At 40.3% G+C, this 18,771-nt stretch overlaps 1 protein-coding gene and 1 pseudogene across 2 annotated transcripts in view; both read right to left on the minus strand.

Annotated features, from left to right (window-relative positions):
* LOC309552826 (uncharacterized protein) overlaps nucleotides 1-18,771 on the minus strand; it is a gene marked incomplete at both ends in the record, with an annotated part of 253,908 nt that overhangs the window by 138,393 nt on the left and 96,744 nt on the right. The gene's annotated exons all lie outside the window — the stretch shown is intronic.
* Nucleotides 15,702-16,638, minus strand: LOC309554678 (annotated as a pseudogene). The gene has a single exon. The product of its transcript is annotated as an uncharacterized misc_RNA (transcript).

The raw sequence follows: 18,771 nt of genomic DNA on the forward strand, positions 1-18,771 counted from the left end.
GCCCAATTGTTTTCCATAATGTGAAAGATAATGTTACGCCGAGTAAATAGATACCCAACATGTCATGCTTCAAAATTGCGCACGCTCACAGAATGGTGACAAACTTTGGTACTTAAAAATCCCCATAGGCGACACTTTAAAAATTTCTACAGGTTGCTATCTTAGAGTTACAGAGGAGGTCTAGGGCTCAAATTATTGCTCTTGCTCGAACAATCGCGACGATACCTCATGTGTAGTTTGAACACTGTTTACATATGTGGGCGGGGTTTCCGTATGCGTTCGCTTCTGCGCGCAAGCTCGCGGGGACAGGGCGCTTTAATTTTTTTTACTATTTATTTTATTTATTATTTTTTATTTTTACACTGTTTTTTAAAAAAAAAAATTGATCATTTTTATTTCTATTACAAGAAATGTAAACATTACTTGTAATAGAAAAAAAGGCACGACAGGACCTCTTTTTTGTGAGATCTGGGGTCAAAAAGTCCTCAGATCTCACAAGTACACTAAAAGATAGAAAAAATAAAAAAAAAAAAAATAAAAAAAAATTAAATAAAATTAAAAAAAAAAAAAAAAAAAAAAAAAAAAAAAAAGGGACCTTTAAACTGGTTGCTAGGCAACGACGTTTGCCGTAGCTCCGGTCCTCCAAGACCATAGAGTCGAGTGAGGGCAAGCTTGCCCTCACTCGACATCCTGTCTGTGAGGATCTGGGACCGGATCGTTTTCCCCGCTGCCGGCGGGTCCGGTAAGCGGGGAAAAGGACCAGAATGCGGCGGGAGGGGGGGGGCACCTCTTCCGCCACCCCGGAAGGGTGATCCCGCGGCAAATCCGCCGCTGGGACCACCCTTATCGGAAAGCCAACCGTCCACCCACCGTTTAAAAAAATACCAGGGTTATGGCAGCTATCTGCTGCCATAACACCGGTATTTAGGTTTAAACGGAGGACGTATATAAACCTTTTTGGACTTAGACATGGTGGCTGTATGAAGGGTGACAGGTACTCGGGTACTTTGCTGGGCAGGTGACAGGTACTCTGGTACTGATGAGCAAGTGGCAGGTACTCGAGTACTCCGATAGGCAGGTGACAGGTACTCGGGTACTCTTATGGGCAGGTGATAGGTACTGATGAGTAGTACTGATACGGATAGGTGATACTGATACTGTACTGATGGGTACGGATGATCAGTACTGATACTGATAGGTACTGATGGGTACTGAGGAGTAGTGATGGGTACTGATGAGCAGGTGGCAAGTACTCGGGTACTTCAGGTGTCAGGTACTCCGATGAGCAGGTGGAAGGTACTCGGGTACTCTGATGGGTAGGTGACAGGTACTCGGGTACTCTGATGGGTAGGTGACAGGTACTTGGGTACTCCGGTGACGGGTACTCAAAGTACCCGAGTACCTATCAGAGTACCCGAGTACCCATCATCAGAGTACCCGAGTACCTGTCATCAGAGTACTCGAGTACCTATCATCAGAGTACCCCCCGGGGGGGCGCGCATTAAGGAAGGAACGAGCGGCTCGCGCTGGAGCCGCTCATGTGATCGGCTGTGATTGACACAGCCGATCACGTGGTAAACAGCTAATTTCATTAGTAGTAGCGGTGAGATCCGGGCGCCATCATATGACGTCCGCCCGGATCGAGAAAGGATTTGTGCCGACGTCATTTTACATGATGCGGTACGGAAGGGGTTAATGACCAGGCCATATTTTGCGGTTCGGCACTGCGTTACTTTAACTGACAATTGTGTACCTAAATAAAACTGATGTCCTTTTTTTCCCCACAAATAGAGCTTTCTTTTGGTGGTATTTGATCACCTGTGCAATTTTCATTTTTTGCGCTATCAACAAAAATAAGAGCGACAATTCTGAAAAAAAAAAACTACTTTCTTTTAGGATATTTGAACTTGTGTTTGCTGCCATTGATTGTAATCATAGGATTATTTCACTTATTTTTATAATGACTAGGAAATCCTTAGTCATTATACAAATAAATGAAATAATCAGTGACAGCAAACACAAGTCCAAATATCCTAAAAGAAAAGGAGTAATCTTACTAACCCAGTGACATATTGCAATAGCACATATGAGGTGAGCAGGTCCAAAATATTATTGACATCATATACAATTAAAAGTCTTAATTGTAGATGATGTAATTCAGTATGCTCGCGCAAGGACAAGGATGTTTAAAGAAATGAAATTATATTATTGACATGATGCCTGCCATTCCTGGGGGCGGAGGAGGGTAGGCAGAGCATTAGGCTGTAGTGCCACACTTAATACAACTGGCCTGATGGCCGCCAATGCTATTAAGTGTGGTCGGTGGCCTGCGGTCTTGTCTGAAATGTCATCATGGGCCGGTAATATCATACTGGCAGGTAGCAGTGTGACAGCTTTATGGGGCTGTCAGACTGATTGGCCTCCTGGACCCTGCCCTCCGGCCCAATTCGCCCCATAAGACTGGCATTATACTAAAAGTGTAACGCAAGCCGGCGGGGACCCTTTTAGTGTAGGAGGTGGGAGAAGGCAGGTTTTTTCGTGCAGGGTGTTTAGCATTTAGGTCTACTATCTACTGTGCCTCTCTCTGCAGAAATATTTTATTCCAATCACCTCCTCTAATATTCGGGTGAACTTGGTCTAGAATCGAAAATGTATTCTGAGGGAATTTTTCTAGATGGACATCCCCAACATGTCTCCCTAGGGGTAAGTTCGGATTGGAGGTTCCCATGCTTGCTAAATGCCTATACACTGTTTTAAGAAATTCAAATTTGGTTTTGCTAATGTGAAAACAGCCGCAGGGGCACAGCCAAGGAAAAGGGTGTTCCGAGGATCCTTATTGTGCGTGAGCAAGTAGTGCTTGGGAAAACCCTTCTAATTTTTGCTATATGTTCGTTAATCCGCACATACATGGGACGCTTAGTTCTCCCAATGTACTGCAACCCACAAGGGCATTTCAGTAGGTAAACGACACCTATAGTAGAACAACAAATTAAGGGTTTAATGGGGTATGTACGACCAGTACTGGTAGACTTAAATACCCTAGTATTCCTTTGTCTGGAAATGTTCAGAGCACAGACTTGGCACCTGTTACCCAACCAAGTGATTTAAAAAAGTTGGTTTTGGAATAGGTGGATCTAAAACATTAGGTGCGAGCCTGTCTCGAAGGGTGAAATCCACCTGCGGTTTAACGGGTAGGACTTTGTTGAGAATCCTGTCATTGTTAAGGATGTGCCAATGGCATTGCATTATAGTTAGAAATGTCTTGGATTCACAAGGCCAAGACCTATGTTCCCTTTGGCCTGAACGTAGATGTAGATGTCAACGCCTTCATCCACAATTCTTAAGTTTATTTATCTTCAAGTATACATTGGTGCTTGGATGTGAACTCCATCTGAATTGTGTTGGTTTTAAATTAATTTATCATTTTAATACAATCATTGGCCATATATACCTAAAGTAGTAGAGAGTGAGTATTTTATTCACCAGCTTAATGATATTATATTGATATTTTCTATATTGTTGTTTTTAATATTGTATTACATGGATGCAGTCCAAGACTCTCTTTATTGGCCAATATTTGTATAAGGCTTCTCTCTGGGACGCAGGTAAACTTTGGAACACTTTTTTTTTAGTGAGGACCTCCATGATATACTGACAAGGGCTTAGTGAAACCTGCATCCCCATTCTGACACGTGTGGTGTGAGAGCCAGAGGCTGTACCACGCTATAACAGGAGTGAAGGAAACAAACCTATCCAGGCTTATATACCACAGGCGTGTTTTTAAAAAAAAAAATTGAGGTGAGCAGCTAGTACACCTAGAAGTGTGTTCACTGAAGAGCACCCCTGTTCCCTGTTCCCTGTTCCAAAGGTGGAGGAAGTTAATGAAATAATTAAGGACGTTTTAATATACACAAGGAAATATTGGGAAATCGTCACCAATAAATTGGACACTACAGCACTTTGTTATATATTTATTATTTGGAATACCATACACTTATTAAGATTGCACTGTAATATACCAGCTGATCTGTTGCACAATATATACATTTGCACCTTTATTAATAACTGGCCATTTGCACAACAACAACAACCCACCATTTACTTTGCACAGGTAGCACTTTTTTTCAATTGTTTCTAATATACTTATATGATTTAATCTTCAGCACTAGTTAGAAATTCAGGACTTTATAAATAATGATGGTATGAATTAATGAATAATAGATATACTGCACATAAGAACTTTTCTTTTTATTATTTATTGAAACACTATTTATTTATTCCCCATAATGATGTTCTGTATGACTGAAGTTATACCGATTTGTACTGATTCACCCCTGCAGCACAGAACCCCCCCCCCCCCCCTTGTGTTTATCTTTACTGTAGACTGCTTACGTACCAGTTATTGTACTTGCAGTATCAGGGGCACATTATATAATTTCATAATTCACGTGATAGCACAAGAATTATACCCACAAAATATCTTTTAAAATGGATATCTACCCTCCATCCTATGCATTATCTTTAGTAACAAATTTGCTTGGGGACCTTTTGGATTTTCCATTAGCAACACTGGTACACTTGGTACACTGAAGGAGCAATTAATAAAAGATATACCTATACTCCAAAACACAGGTAATCGATCATTTCTATTCATTGTGCCAATTTAGATATGTGTTTATTATGAAGGGACCTGATAATCCCCTCGTATAGTTAGCCTTTGTCATCCAAATTAACACCCTGTTTCGTTGAATCTTCACATTAAGCTCTGATACACCATATGTATTGAGGTTTTATAGAAAGGCTTCTCTCTGGGAAGTGATACTTTGGCCCACTTTTTAGTGAGGACCTCCATGATATACTGACAAGGGCCTAGTGACACCAGCATCCCCATTCTGACACATGTGGTGCGTCAGAGACAACCACATCCTTTTTTTCTCCTTTTCTTTGGTTTTAATTCACATGGCTTATGATCACCAGGAATATCTTGAATGGTATGAAACTGATTATACTGTTAGATAGCTTTTATCTGCTTTTCCAGCTGCAAATGGTTGCTAAGGAATTGGTAGGTGCCGACATCTGCCATATCATAAGCAACCAGTAGCCTCACCTAGCCCCCTTTATTTACTAGCCTGAATTCTCTGACCATGTAAACAAAAGGAGATGGTCAGTGAAGCCATCCAGGAGGGGGGGGGGGGTGCAGATTCCAGTAAGCCCCACTCCACTGAGTGGTGGGAAACATGAGGTAAAAAAGGTACTGCGCCTGGGTGGTCCCCGGGGGGGGGGGGGGGAGCAAAAACTTGTCCCTACCCTTCCTTTGCTAGCCTTTAAATGGTATTTTAGTTCTTTGTAAACACAATTTTGCTGCAGGAGGTTGATCAAATCATTCATATGCATCACTTCAGGTTGGAGGCACCCCAGGCAGGTTTGCAGTTTTTTGAGGTTGGTCTTAAACCCTACAATATAAGGAGGACCAGAGAGAGAAAAAAACCCACACCCAAAACATTTTTTCTTTGCTTCCCAGCCTCCCATGCCATTTGACAGTAATAACAATTGCTGTTTTTACATTTGCCTCCCACTGAATTCAGCAAAGTTTGCATGCAGTACCTGAACTTTAGTCAGGATCTGTGAACCTGCCCTGAATCAAAGCACCCCTATTAAAACAAAAAAGCACACAGAACCTGAATATTTGCTAAATGCAAATTACTGCTATATAAGAATATGTGATGAAGTTAGCCACTCTATTGACTATACTTTTTTAGGGGAATAGGTCCTAAAGAAAAAAAAAAAAAAAAAAAAAAAAAAAAAAAAAACTTCAAAAGTTGCAAGGACATAACTCTTGTGGGCCATACACACTATACAATTGTCTTTCGATTTTTTCCTTTAGATTTACCAAAACCATATAATATGAGGTCAAATCCAAACACTTCAATTTGTCTAGAAGATTTTGATCTCTATTTGTCTAGAAGATTTTGATCTCTATCAGCCTATCAGGAGTATGGGTTTTGCCGTCGTCCCTATTGAGTTATATTTGTGGGTTGGTACCTCAAGCCAAGTTTTGTAGGTGGGGACTTTTAAGGCAGGTGATAATAATAGTATAAATACAGAATAGTAAAATAAGACAAGTATTTAATGTCTTGTATCAAGTAATGTATATACAAAGTACATAGTAAATAGTGAAGGGTTATAGACCCGGGTGAAGAGGTGTGAATAGAAGAGATTTGTCACAAGGTTTTTTTCTGTGACGGTTTAGGATAGATCTCTGTCTTGTCAGAGAGTTTCTCCTGCGTTTTTCCAACGCGTTTCGGCTCTCAGTTGAGCCTTTGTCAAGGGTAGTAGTCTCCAATTCTGTAATGGTTATACAAATACATTCATTAATAATCTTGTAGTAAAATACCACTGATTTTATTCAATGTGGTATAGAAGAAAATATACATACATCTATTTTTTTCTTTCTCCATGTGTGATTGTGTTTATCCCTTTAGAACAGCGAGAAACTGAGCCGCATCCTGAAAAATATGGTACTGATTAGGGTGGGTGTGGGGGTGTGGTTGTGTGATACAGTCATGGGTAGGTATAGGTTTTTGCACTTACAATCAATATTGGAAGAGTGTTGCTAATTGGAACATACACCTGTTCAATCACTTCTGCCGATGAATTTGTTCAATTTTGTGTATATATATATATATATATATATATATATATATATATATATATATATATATATATATATATATATACACATACATACATTACACACACATGTTTTTTCCAGATTGGATCCTAAACACGTCCAATCGCATCTGTTAGTAAAAAAATCGGTTTTATATTTATTATAGTTTGTTTTGGCACTAATAGGTTTTCCCTTTAAATAAATGTTTATCCGATTGAGGAATCTTGTATTAACATTTACTTAATGATTAGTATATGTGTGTATATATGTTTACTGACCCGGGACTGTATGTTCTTTATATTAATTCCGGCAAAGGATGACTTTATTCCTCTGTTTTTGGGGATCTAAAAATGGATAACATGTGAATTGGTGAAACCACAATACATCATGTAAGTTTTCCTTATTGGAAGGCAGCGGTTCTGTTCTTTTACCTTATTCTCAGTCCGTAATCTGGGACCTCCCTGAGTTCTTTCTGGGATCTCCTATTGGTGTCCACCAAGGTTGGGTTTGATACCCCCCGGACCGTGTAACTGCAAATTATAGCTTTGTTACAGGCTGGTTTGTAAGGAGTAGCATAGCATGTAGAGATTCCTGCTAGTGGGTGTACTCAGTTGGTTCAAGATGCTTCGCTGCGGTGTGTCCTCTCTCCTCCCTGTCTGATGGGGAATGAGGAGGACAGCGGTTCCCCGGCCTATTTATCTGAGGCGCGCATGCGCCTTGCGCGCCGCACATCTCATTTTCTGATACCTTTCACCTGGTGTCTAGCTCTGGTGCGCGTGCATCCTGCCATCCACCATCGGGACTTCAGTGCGGCCGCTGACACGGATTTCTACAAATGCCCGCCTCTCTGAAGAGACTCGGGGGTATTGCTGTTGAAACACCGCTCATGTATACTTGCCCCTGCTCTGTAAAGCATACATGCAGGGGCTTTCCGTGCCGGGTGTTCCTTTGGGTTTTTGTCTAATCACAACATGGATATAACAAATTATTGATTGAAAGTAAATAAAATACAGTGTATTCAATGAAACTATAAAAACATACCGATATCATAGTATTAACAGCAGAATTTAGTACTGTGGGGAAATAAATGGATAGAAAAAGGTGACACTTTTTCTCAGATTTTCAGTCTGTTTTACCAGACGAAAAGCCTTCCAAAAAAGGACGATAGCTTTCTGACTCATTGAGTCCTTGGGCGTGGTTGCCTTTAGATGTTTGATCCACCTCATTTCTAACTGTAGGAGGGTTTTGTTCCAATCCCCCCCCCCCCCCCCCCCGCTTAGGAATATGTATTCTTTCCAAGGCCATAAACGACACTTCCGGCATTCTATATCCATGTTTATAAGCTACGTGTCGTCCCAGAGGTAAATAAAAATTGCAGTTCCATGCTATTGACATGCTTGTTTATCCTTCTCCCGAATTCCTGCTTCGTTTCTCCTATATAAAACGCTTTGCACTCACACCTCATTAGATATACTATTCCTTTCGTGCGGCAGTTCGCATAGTGTTTTGGCTCAAATTCCTCGCCATTCGGTAGGATAGTTTGACATTTCTTAATGACTCTACACTGGTCGCATGAGCCGCACGGGTACGTGCCCTTTACTTTACATGGATCCTTCCGACTCCTCTCCCTGAATTCACTGTGGATCAGTTCTTTTTTTTATTGAGCCCGCCTTTCTGTACGTTACTGGGGGGCGGTCTGTAATAAATCTCTTCACTGTAGGGTCTTCTTTAAGGATGGTCCAATGTTTATTTAGAATAAGAACACAATAGGTAAAGAAAAGTGGGGCTTTGCGGGCCAGTGGGAGTAGAAGGATCACGCACAAACCAATTTCTAAAACTATTTTACATTTTAATAAAATTTGCCTCTTAAAAAACATGGGCGTATTAGTACATGTTAGCACAAATAACATAACATAGAATAATATTGATAAAATCAGATATAAAGGAGTCATGAATAGAAATACATCCCAGAAGGGAGAAATAACCAAGAGCCTGTATAGGATGGAAAGAGTAGGTCTCTGATGGAATACGGTCAATGTAGGTCCCCAGCAAGCCAACGCGTTTCGCTCAAAGCTTCCTCAGGGCCTGCGAGACCATAACAGACCGGTATTTCTATGGGTAATATGAAATCAAACAAAATATCAATTAGTGACTTATAATCCCAAAAAGTTACATCAATCATCATTAGTCAAATATAATCATATAGAGCTCTGGTTTTGTACTGACCCTTTTCAATGACTCGGAAGATGACAGAATGGCGACACGAAAAAGCACCAAATATTGTCCCCTTAGTATTTGTGTATAGCCTTCAATGTATACATATATTCACTCATTTATTTTAGGCTAAGTGTCCAGCCTCCTGATCACCGCAGTGAGTACAGCTGCAAGAGTAGAGCCTATTTAATTATATGCATATTACTGTGGATATATTTAGAGGATATTCAATACTAACCCACCTTATTATGCTGAATAGGATGGCACTATGTTATAGCTTGATAGTCAGGACTCTAAAGCTGTTCTGTTGTGGAAGCACAGTGATTACCGCACTGAATCAGAAGAATATTAGGTGTAGGGTACATACCCAAAGAAAACCAATTCTATAAAATCACTTATATCACTTCTTATAGCCTCTAATACTCAAATGCAACAATTGATTCATACCTGGTGGCTGCACTCAATATATCCACCTATTGTTTCCTTTTCCCTTGATCAGGGCCGATGGGATGGTTTATTTGTATATTATATATATATATATATATATATATATATATATATATATTATACATATACACACACACACACACACACACACACACACACACACACACACATACATGATTTAGACCTGCAGTCCTTCTAGCCTAAAAAAGGGGGGGGGGGGGGAGTAAAAACCCTGTTTAAGTAGATATGCTTTTGATGTGAATACTTCATATATCTCCATAAGAAGGGGTTTATTTAGAATATTCTTTATTTTTCTGTGCTCATTTGTATACCTCATAATTATACGTGTCTTTTGATATGACTTCTTTGGGTCTATTTCCTTTTTCTTGAACAGAATTTATTTTCTGTCCTTTGTTCTTACTTTGTTAAAGGCCTTCCTTTTAGAGTAGCCTCTGTCGAAGAGTCTAGTTGTCAGGAGGTCTGCTCCTCTTTTGAAGTCACTGTTGGTACAGTTCCCTTTAATTCTGAGGTATTGGCTGAATGGGATTGCCTTTTTCAATGGAGCGGGGTGGAAGCTGGTGGCGTGTAATATTGAGTTGGCAGCTGTCTTTCCTATAGAGGGTAGTTTTCACCGTGCCATCCTGTTCTTTGCAGATCCACGTATCCAAGAATTGGATCCTGTTTCTACCATGGTTTAACGTAAAAAAAACATTGTAGTTGTTACCATTTCGTTTTTTCTTGAAATCCTCTATCAGATCCTCCTGTCCATACGATCAGGATGTCATCTATGAAGCGTTGCCAGATTAGAATCCTATCCGTATATATTGTATTTTCATCATTCCCTAGAAACTCCGGTTCCCAGGCTCCAAAGTACAAATTTGCATAGGTCGGTGTACAGCTCATGCACATAGCAACCCCGCATACTTGCAGGTAGTAGGAACCGTCAAATGTAAAGTAGTTCCTATTCAGAATGAAGTCCAACATCGTGATGATAAAAATATTGAAATTCTGGTTGTGTAGGCTTTGCTCACTCAATATGTTCCTAATCGTCACTTGGCCCTTGTCATGTGGAATGCTATTGTACAACGCTTCCACGTCCACTGTAATAAGGATAGAGTCTTCCGGGATCACCATATTGTCGAGGATTTGCAATAAATGCATAGTATCTCTGGTATATGGAGGTCAGGCTGGTCAAGTGGGGTCGTAAGTAAGCGTCTATTACTTGGCTTATTCCTTCGGGGATGTTCCCATTCCCTGACACCATCGGTCTTCCAGGGGGATTTGTGGCATCTTTATGTACCTTCGGCAGGGAGTAGAAAGTTGGCGTTCTAGGGTGTTTGGTTCTTATAAAATTCCACGACGTAGGCGAGATTGTCCCTTCGTTTCCTGCTTTGTCCCTTCCTTTCCTGCTTTGTCTACTTTAGAGTAGAACTCCTCTTTGTACCTTTCGATCATAACAGGTGCTATTTTTTGTAGCACTTTTGATTATTCAAGATCTTCAGGCACATTTCCTTGTACTGGGTATTGTCCATAAGGACAACATTTTCACCCTTGTCTGAGGGTTTGATTGTTATCTCTTCTGTCGCGTAATTCCTTCAGGGCTTTTTTTGGGGTTTTTGTAAGATTCTGTTGATTCCTGGTGCCTGGTGCCTGGTAATTACTCTATGTCTTTAGTAGTCTCCCTCACAAAGAGGGCTATAGCGGGTTTGAGGGTTAAAGAAGGAAACTTCTGTGATTTTTTTCTTGAATTTTGTTTTTATATTTTCTTTCTCATATTGATGTGTTCTTCTGTCCTCATCCTCCTTTTCTTCACTATCAGATTGGTTTGGTGTGTCCGTACAGTCTTCTAGGCCACCTTCCTGCAGTAGGAGATTTAAATCTCGTAGCGCTCGGAACTCAGCTGCTGACAGTGGGGGTTGCGATTCACTTGTCTCCGGTTGTTTACTATACATAACTTTCTGTAATAGGTTTCTTGCAAATAGGTGGATATCCTTTATTGCTTCAAATTTATCTGTTGGTTTATTTGGACAGAATGAGAGTCCCAACGTCAGTACTTCAGTTTGCTCTTTAGCAAGTTGGTGTGATGATAAATTGATAATTGTTAGACCACCTTTTTCGACTCCTGTCTTGGGTGCCCCTGTTATATCTAGTGGTTCCTCTTCATTTGTCTTCCTTGTTGGCCTAAAAAAGCTTTTTGTTTTTTTGGGTCCTGCTTGTCAATATCTCGTAAACATCTGGTGGTGTCTCACCGGTGGGTTCTTTTCTGCTCCGTCTTGAGCTTCTTGTTCGGGTGCGTTTGTGTCCTTGTCACTTCTATCAGTGACCTCATCATTTGTTTTTTCCATTTCTTGCTGTCTTCCTTGTTGCGGTTTTTGTATTGGTACCCTTCTCCTCTCGTTGTTTTCTGCTCCTGACGTGTGTGAGGATGAGTCTGATGAGTAGTTTCTTGGATTTTTACTTTGTTGTCAATATTGTGTTTTGTTTCTTTGTGTTTGGTTATTTGTCCATCTGTATGCCCTATTCTGGCTAAAAGCGTTTTTATCGTGCCAATATTTTCTCTTTTTTTCTCAGTATTTCTTTACTGTGTTGTTCCAGATGTTCCTTTAATCTCTTTTCTTGTTCTGAGTATAATGTTAATGATTTCAGGGGGGTTAGTTGTTCATAAACTCCTTTGATATCCTCGTCCAACGTTTTTAGTTGTCGTTCATATTCCCCTTGAAGAAGAAGCATAAGGTTTTTGGAGCAGTTGTTTAAGAGGTCTTCCCATTCCTTTTTCATTTTTTATTGTTATGTTGTCCATGGTCGGGAAAATTTGTATCCTCAGACCCACCGGATTGATATTCTCCTTTATGTAACGCTCTAATGATTTAATATGCCAGTAAAGTGCCGATTTTCGTTCAAGGTGTTTCCTGAGTTGTTGTTCCATGTCCCTGAAAGTTTTTTTGTATGTGTCATCAGATTTTCCCATTCTTTGCCAGTCAGATCGCCGCCTTTGTCTTCCATTTTTTCCAAGTTTTGTAGTTTCCCACTATACTATGCTTATAGGTTGTAGTATATGGGATATGTTCAAAGTGGGATTTCTGCTCCTCCTCCTTGTTGTATTCTGCAATTTTGCCTACAACTCGCGGGGCAGAATTTTTTCTTTGATCCCACTATTATCCTAATCTTGATAACATTAATCTAGGATCCTGTTGATCGGTCCCAGTGTTATCAATACAATTAATACTTAAAACACATCCCCGCACCCACCCTAATCAGTACCATTATTTTTCAGGATGCGGCTCAGGTTCTCGCTGTTTTAAAGGGATAAACACAATCACACATGGAGAAAGAAAAAAATAGATGTATGTATATTTTCTTATATACCACATTGAATAAAATCAGTGGTATTTACTACAAGATTATTAATGAATGTATCTGTATAACCGTTAACAGAATTGATGACTACTACTCTTGACAAAGGCTCAACTGAGAGCCGAAACACGTTGGGAAAAAGGCAGGAGAAACTCTGACAAGACAGAGATCTATCCTAAACAGTCACAGAAATAAACACTTGTCACAAATCTCTAACTATTCCCACCTCTTCACCCGGGTCTATAACCCTTCACTATTTACTATGTACTTTGTATATACATTACTTGATACAAGACATTAAATACTTGTCTTATTTTACTATTCTGTATTTATACTATTATCATCACCTGCCTTAAAAGTCCCCACCTACAAAACTTGGCTTGAGGTACCAACCCACAAATATAACACTTCAATTTGTATGCAATCAGGCAGGCCCTTGCACTACATAGTTGAAGGTAAATCTAAAAGGAAATCTAACAACAAAAGTTAAGATAATGTGTATCCAGCTTTACATCCTGCTCCTCTCCTTCTGCAACTGCTCACCCAATCACTATTACAGGGAATTACCAGCTGACTAAGCTCTGATTCACATTGATGCTACTTTTGAATTTGTGCTACCTCACTTGAAGTGGAGTTCAAAGAAGCAGGTCAGTGCGATTTTTAGGTGCTACTTGGCTGACATTTGTATCACTTCATGCACAGATGTCTATGCAAGTCGTACCTGAAATTGCAAAAGATAGTGCAACAGGAACCATTTTTTATAATCACATTTTTTTTTTCACATTCTGCTATACAACATTCTCCCCCCCCCCCCCCCACCAAAAAATAAAAATGTGTAAAAATCAAAATTTAACATTGTAGGCCGTCCGTCCTTCCTTCTCTGTAGGGGGGGGGAATTGCCGGTGTCAGGCGGCCATCGGAGCTGCCTGGCACCCGCACTGGTTTACCCGCTGACGATCGGGGTGGGAGCGTGCCTCCAGCGAAGCGCACTCGCCCCCTAGGGGCCTCCCAGGCAGATGACGTCTATTAATGTGATTTTGCCTGGGAGAGCCACACTGCCGAAGTAAAAAGGCAGTGCAGTGACAGCAAGTGGTTAATTAGCATGTGAATAATAACCTTGTCTAGATGGGATTAGCCATGAGTCAGCTGTACCTCATTATCTAACCATTGTGTGAGGTTTTGGGTAAATATTTAGACCATTGTTCATGTAGTGACTGACATAATTCTCAAGTGTATAAAAGTCTGTTTCTTGTTCAATAAAAGAGGTGATGTTTTCAGACACATTCAAGCTAAGTTCAGGCTAGTTTTTGTATGTAGGATGGCTGGAATATATATCTATGTACTGGACTGTAGGAAGCCGTATACTGATGGAAGCCCACAAGTACAGTGTGGGTCAGAGGTTCCGTTACAAGTGCGACTTGTCATATGATTTGTAACTGAAATAGCATGACAAGTCGCAACGGTGCAAACAGGGGCTAAATGACAGTTGGGAGTTGATTGGTATTACAAAGCCACTCCTGTGAAAATAATGCATTATTATATTGTATCTAATTTGCATATAGCTCAAAAAGGTATGACTCTTGGTCTGCATAAGAAAATCTTAAGAAAAAAAAGTAATAAATCATATTTAACCCCTACTCTGTTCCAGTGCGTGTGTTTGTCTTTCTCTCCACACATACACAAATAAGCCTCAAACGCCCCCCACTCCCCCAATTTGAAAATAACAGTTCCAGGAACATTATTTTAGTGCCATTCTATGCAGGGCAAATAGAATACAATGAACACTTGCTTTTAATTTACATTAAGATGCCTGTTAAACAAAAAAATCCCACAACACAATTTTTGGAAGACAAGATCGCCAAATGAAAGCCTGGTGTATACCCCCAAAAACAAAATAATCACAGAAGACACAGGCCCATTGTGGAAAAGTAAAAATTGCTCTGGTTTCCAAAGGATATAAAAGTTCTAAAACCAAATCAGAGTTATTTTTCTGTGGCACCATAAACATTCTATGACTTGAACACATCAATCTACGAAAAAAACTGCCAGATTCAATACATTTTAGGGAGACCAGCAAGCAATGAATGGGGCATTCACCAAAGATTAACTGCAGATGATTTATGATGAATGCGATTTAATATATGGGGATATGATTGACCACCAGTGCATGTTACATTTACTTTTATTTATTTTTAATACACTTGTACCTACAGGTATACAGGCAAGCCTATAATAAGGCTCATCTATAGGTACAGTGAATATCTCCTAAAATTAAAGGGTTTAGGAGATATTCACACTGCATGTAGCTGGTGACGTCACCAGCGCATGCGCTGTGCAGGGATGTCATACCCGTGCTGTCCCTTCAAAACTCAGTGGAACAATCTTGGCTCCCGCATGCAGAGGAGCGAAGTCATGACTCGGTCAATCAGATGGGTGGAGCTTTTGAACCTGGAGGGAAGACCAGGTGAAGATGGAAGCCCTGTCAGCGGTGACAGCACACCGATGGAGGGCTTCATTCTTAAGTATTTCATCATGTGGTAGTATGCAATGCATACTAGCACATTATGCCATTGTCTTGCAGGGGTTTTAACAAAGTTTACTACTGCTTTAACATAATATATTTCACAGAATTTTAAAGTTTCTGTAAACTTCTATTCCAAAATACTAAAAAGAGATGCTTCATGCAAGTATTAAGTGTTTTACTAAGGTATGATCAGATCATTTCAGTTTTTTTAAAATGGTAAAATCCCAAAAGGATTAGTATGTAGTGTGAAACGTTTTTTAAAGATTGGTATAATTCATGACTTTTAAACAGTGCCCATAAGAGGATGGCATCACAAACTCTGTCTAAGCCCTGGGAATTTCAAACATGACAAATCTCACGAGAACATGCATGGTCTTCCAAGATTTGGGATGCTCAGCATTTCCCAGGATCTTGCTGGAAGACTTGTGGTGTAAGCCTGTCCAGTGCAGAAGCTGGGGGTAAAGGAGGTACAGTTTTCCCCCAATGGGTGTGTTATTCTACAGTCATCAAATGATGGCTTATAAAGAGGGAGGGAGGTGTGATGTAATGTGCTGACCTGGCTTTGTTCACGGTATCTAAATGGCTTTGCAGCGGTGTGGATCGTCTGATGCTTAAAAATACTTTTCTTGTCTGCAAAGCATTTGCCACATGTAGAACATTTAAATGGTTTCTCTCCTGTGTGAGATCTCTGATGTCTAATGAGATTTCCCTTTTGTATAAAACTCCAGTCACATTCTGAACATTTAAATGGCGCCTCTCCTGTGTGAGTCTTCTGGTGGCGAATAAAATAGGTCTTTGTAGCGTAGGAAATACCACATTCTAAACATGTATACGGCTTCCCTCCTTTGTGAATCTTCTGATGTCTAATAAGACTTTCCTTGTACGTAAAGCACTTGCAACATTTTGAACATCCAAATGGCTTCTCTCCTGTGTGAATCTTCTGGTGTTTAGTCAAATACTCATTGCATGTGAAGCACTTGTCACATATTGAACATCTAAACGACTTCTCTCCGGTGTGAATCTTCCGGTGTTGAACAAGAGCCGCCTTTCTTGCAAAGTACTTGTCACATTCTAAACATTTAAATGGCTTCTCTCCTGTGTGCATCTTCTGGTGTTTAGTCAAATACTCATTGCATGCGAAGCACTTGTCACATATTGAACATCTAAACGACTTCTCTCCGGTGTGAATCTTCTGGTGTTGAACAAGAGCCGCCTTTCTGGTAAAGTACTTGTCACATTCTAAACATTTAAATGGCTTCTCTGCTGTGGGACTCCTCTGGGGTTCAGCAAGACCTTGAATTCCTTTGAAGTGTTCAAGTTCAGAACATGAAAATGGTTTCTCTCCAGCATAAATCTGGGGAAGGGTGAGATTTGACATAAAACTGAAAAAGTTCTCATGTTGAAAGCACTCGTCTTCCTTGTGGGTCATCGTGTTGCTGATGAAGACCAATTTAGGAGTAACACTTTGAAGCTTCCTGTTAAGAATATGAATATACATGGTTTAAGCAGAACATATACTAGAAAGAGCATTCTGCAGTTCCAAAGCATCCATCCCAAATATATTAAAGAAAACCTGGAAAAAATCCTAGGGGAGGATTTTCCAAAAAGAACGGGGGGAGAGGGGATGTTTGAGATGCCTTGTATTTTGAAAAAAATGTGATGCAAAAAAGGTATATTTTATATATATATATATATATATATATATATATATATATATATATATATATATATATATATATATATATATATATATATATATATATATAAAATGGAAAACTGTTTTTTTGTAACTATGAAATAGTCTTTAGACTTGCATATACAATTAATTATAAAAACCACATATTAGTTTCTAAAAAAACCTTCAATGCATCATCAGACATGGACATACAAAAATGGGTACCACACAGCATATGAAAAATGGGATAGCAAGGTGTCAGACCCCCAAACTCCAATGCGTTTCAACAAGTCTTCTTCAGGGGGTATACTGGTCCACAATTCTTTTGACAAGCATCTGTATATATAAAAAATACACAAAGCAAATCAATCATTCATATCATACATACAGTACGTCTGCAGTCCCAATACAGGCGAGTGTACAACTTACATGACTGTGTGGTCCACCCACATCTATAGCGCAAGATCAGTAATCTACTCTAGGATTACATATTTAGTGAGGTTGAAAAAAAGACATCAGTCCATCCAGTTCAAACTATGATGTGTGTGTGTGTGTGTGTGTGTTTGCTTTTAACCGTACATTGTATACCCCTATATGTTGTGGTCTTTAAGGTGTCCATCTAATAGTTTTTTGAAACCATCAATGCTCCCTGCTGATACGACTGCTTGTGGAAGAGAATTCCACATCCTTACCGCTCTTACAGTGAAGAACCCCTTACGCATTTTAAGGTTAAACCGCCTTTCCTCTAGTTTTAGTGAGTGGCCACGTGTCTTATTGTATCTCCTCTCTCTGAATAGTTTGTTCCTTATGCTAGGGTCGCCAGTACAGTATTTGTACATTGATATCATATCCCCCCTCAATCGTCTCTTCTCCAGAGAGAATAGGTTCAGTGCTTGTAGTCTTTCCTCATAGCTGATGTCCTCCATTCCCCTAATTATTTTTGTTGCCCTTCTCTGGACTTTCTCCAGTTCCAGCACAACCTTCCTGAGGACCGGTGCCCAGAACTGGACAGCATACTCCAGATGTGGCCGGACCAGAGTCTTGTAGAGTGGAAGAATAAATGGATTTTTGTAAGATCTTACCGTAAAATCCTTTTCTCTTAAGCTCATTGACAGACGTAGTCTTCTTGATTCTCAAGAGCTGGGTTATGTTGTCTCCGCAGGAGCAGGACTAGGCAGAAAGACAAAACGTTCTGGCTCCACCTTAGGGGCAGTCCCTGAGGGAATATCCTCCCTCTCTCTGCTACAGGGAATCAGTTCTGTTCTAAAGCAGTAACAGAGAATTTAACCCAACCCAACTCAATGATAGAGGGGCGGGTACTACGTCTGTCAATGAGCTTAAGAGAAAAGGATTTTACGGTAAGATCTTACAAAAATCCATTTTTCTCTATCGCTCATTGACAGACGTAGTCTTCTTGATTCTCAAGAGCTGGGACATCCAGAAGCAGTGCCACAAATGAGGGGTGGGATTGACAAATCAAAATCCAATCTAGAAGGCCCAACCGGTGCCAAACTAGAAGTTTTAAAGGCTCATTATAAACAAAGAATGAGACTCAAATGAAAATTTCCAACGGAAAAAACCCTCGAGGTAGACCACTGGTCTCCTCAAATGGCGGCCTGCAAAACCTTGCGGCCAAACGAGGCATCAGACGATGCCATTACATCAACTTTATAATGTTTTGTAAAGGTATGCACCGACGACCAGGTAGCCGCCTTGCACACCTGGACCACTGACGCCTGATGGCGAAAGGCCCATGACACACTAAGCGCCCAAGTGGAGTGCGCCTTAACAGGGAACGGGGGCTCCCGACCCTTAATAGAATAAGCCTGTACCACCGTCTGTCTGATCCATTTGGAAATAGTCGCGGCAAATGCAGGCAATCCCTTT

This window comes from Pelophylax lessonae, assembly GCF_965119305.1.
Source record: "Pelophylax lessonae genome assembly, chromosome: 4".
Taxonomy (NCBI): domain Eukaryota; kingdom Metazoa; phylum Chordata; class Amphibia; order Anura; family Ranidae; genus Pelophylax; species Pelophylax lessonae.